Source organism: Pinus tabuliformis, chromosome 4_2 (assembly GCF_031772625.1).
Source record: "Pinus tabuliformis cultivar Carrire ecotype Pingquan chromosome 4_2, CPIR1, whole genome shotgun sequence".
Lineage (NCBI taxonomy): Eukaryota > Viridiplantae > Streptophyta > Pinopsida > Pinales > Pinaceae > Pinus > Pinus tabuliformis.
In genome coordinates this window covers 1031622654-1031625891 of record NC_142304.1, presented here as the reverse complement: position 1 = coordinate 1031625891, position 3238 = coordinate 1031622654, and the positions used below count along the sequence as shown (strand labels likewise).

The 3238-nt window shown below is 39.0% G+C and overlaps 1 pseudogene; it reads right to left on the bottom strand.

Annotated features, from left to right (window-relative positions):
* Positions 1-430: 430 nt before the first annotated feature.
* Positions 431-1335, bottom strand: LOC149173138 (3-phosphoinositide-dependent protein kinase 2 pseudogene; annotated as a pseudogene).
* Between the last annotated feature and the right edge of the window lie 1903 nt (positions 1336-3238).

Genomic DNA, 3238 nt, shown 5'->3' with positions numbered 1-3238 from the left:
TTCTGGTAACCCCACCAATACGCTAGTAGCTCGGTCATAAATTGCCTTTGAGAAAACTTTATGAAAATAAACAAAATATTTTATTTTTTCTTCAAGAGCTACACCTGTCACTGTTTGAGTTGTTATGAAACCCATGTATGATCTCCCTGCCTGAGTTTGAGACCTTCTTTTACCATTAACTGACCTCATCATCAAAATTCATTGTTTTTCCTCAAAACAGCATTCTACAGCAGTTTCGTAGCGCGCTACGAAACTGCTGTAGATGTCAAAACAGAACCTATGTATCTTTGAAGCGTTTTCTGCTTAGATTCATGATCTCTTCAGACATTTGTACAGCTATTAAGAACCTAAATAGTTTTAAGAAGATGAAGCTTGCTTCTGTCATTACATATCACAGCCAACTTGATTAGCATCAAACCAATAAAAAGCTTCATAAATCCCAACTGGAATATAAAGTCACTGTAGTATTCCTTGCTGCCTTCAAATCTTCAAATGGGTTGGTCTTTTTCAAAGTACAGATCTTAAAGTTGGAAGAATTCAACACTTGGACATTAAGCTCCTTAGGATTATCAAACCAAACTATCTCACCCTGCTGTACCAATTTGACTGGGTCTACCTATATCAACTTCGGCTTGTCTGTCAGAATCAGCTGCATCTTTTTGTTGTAAAGTTTCCGAATTTTCTTAACTAATGAAACCATCACAATGAACTCCCCTGGATCTAGAAATTTCTCCCATTTAGAGTCACAGTTAATGGTGGGGCTAACTTTGGAGCCAGCATACTCCTAACATTATCCCAGTCAACTCCCTTGAAGAAAGGATGACTCTAGAGAGAAGCATACCCTTCAGGGCCAGAAGCCAATCTTTTAGATGGGTCCATATCCAGCAAACAATCAATAAGGTGCCATGCTTCAGAAGAAAAATATTCAGGAAATTTGAAATCTCTATCCATGATCCTTTGGAATGTGAGCCACTCACTGCCATCTTTAAAAGGTAATATGTCAGACAGCATCTGATACAACGCGCAACCCAGTGCCCATAGATCGTTTCCAATTGTTGGAGGTGCATGCTTAAGGACCTCTGGTGGAACGCAGGCAGCTGTACCAACAAATGTGCAGGTCTTCTCGTTTGAAGTAGTCGGAATAATTGAAATTGAGGTGTTTTCCATTGATTTGAAGAAGTATATTCTCTTTGCATCTCGGTGTATCAGTCCTACTTTGTGAAGGTATTCAAGGACATCCACAATCTCTGCAATATAGAAACGTGCTTCATCCTCTGAAAAACGAGATTTCTTAACAGCACGATTTGAATCCCATCCCAGGATAGAAAGCAACATTCCATGACAGTACTGGGTTGCATTTCACAAAGTCATTCTTGTATGTTGTAGACAGACAAAAGCACCTGGTGTTAACTGCACACAACCACAGAAAGATGTAAAAATATCAACATATAATACATTCTGGAACCTCCTCAGTACCGCCAACATGTTCAGGATACTTTTAAATTCACATCTTCTGCGCAATTCAATCTACAATTGAAACCCTTGCTGTTGTAATTTGAACTCTGAGATACACTCTGAACCTTCTCCTTCCGGGCACTATTATGCAAATCTGACATTGATGCTCTCTGCGCGCCTCAGGCAACCCAAAAACACAATAACAGAAACCGAAACATGATAATGGAAACAGAAATCTTCATATCCCCCGTTGTTTTCGAATCACGCATAAATACTAGCCCTTGAATGTCTCCTTTCACTCCATCAGCTATTAAAATCTACTTTATAATCTCCCTTTCCAGCTGTCGTTGTGATTCTGGTGATTTTGCTAATGTATATGGCCATCTGAAGCGCCACATCTCAATCCGGGTGTCAATAATAGTGGCGACCTTGTGGCAATCAAACCCTCATAAAAGCCACTTGACACTTGGCATTAATCGCTGCATTTCATAAGAGCACTTTCATGCCTTCAATATATTCATTAATAATGCAACAACGTGCTTAATAACATTTACGCCATTTTCATTTATATCAGTTATTTTAAAAGCCCGTGTGCCTTGAAGAAACGGCTGCAATGCATTTCGCATAAGCCATGAAAGAGGATTTGCTTGATTTTTTAAGGTAGCAGGGTGTGACTTAAATCACAGATAAATCCCTTTTCTAGCAAAAGCTTGGCTCGCAAATTCTCAAACGATACCATTCGTCCTTCAAGAATTCATTTACTAAACTCTTCTTCTACATTGCTACCATTCGGACCATTGTGATGACAAATACAGGGGCTATGGTTGTTGAGAAAAGTTCTGGCCTCATACCACGTTACCAATGCACAATAATTATAAAATCAACACCAGAAGAGTTCGGCCTCTAATATCTCGTTTTCTGGCTGAAAAGTTCATGTTTCATAGAATGCATAGATGAACTTTAATATATGTTACTCAATGGCTGGGAAGAAATAAATCTCTTACACCGATTCCAAACAGAATTCTCGGTGTCCCTTTTTTCTTCTGCCAGCAATAACACAATGCTGCCTATCTGTAACACTGGCACAAACTTGCTGAGCCCACACTTCGATAATGGTGAAGGGATAATTTGAAAGTTCCACATCAACTCCAGGAAATGCGCTCCTTATCATTCCCTTTAACTGGAATCAATAGGCTGACCCTTCCATCGTACATTTCTAAAATCTTGACAAAACTCACATGAATGATTTCTAACCCTTTAAAGTAGCTTTTTCATTCCTCCACCAGCAGAACTTGGGTAGTAAATCATAACACTGTGATCATATCCATGAACTGTTTTTTCACAAAAGGCTTCATAATTCACTTTTCATGGACTTGAACAAAATCCCTTGCTCCACAAAATAGTCCAACTCTTGATAGAGGTAATCCCCGTTTACAAGTGCATACTTGGAGTGGGAATGCCAAAATTTTGAAGGCGCTCATATACCTTTCGATTATCATGGAGAGGATGTTAAGATCTAAGCTCATTCAGAAGGAAAGGCTTTCACAGAGTAGCATAAGCTTCAACTTTCTCAAAAGGATAGCTGGTTTAATAAAAACAATCACAAATTGACCACTTCATCGTTGCTTCTTCAAGAATGATGATGTCTCCAAATATTATGATCTCAAATTCACCAAATTCCCTCAGCCAATCCAGGATGTACTTCTTGGCAGCAGAAGGAACCTTCTTTTCCATTACGCATACTCCAACTATGATTATGGAGGAGAAATCACCGACATTCATC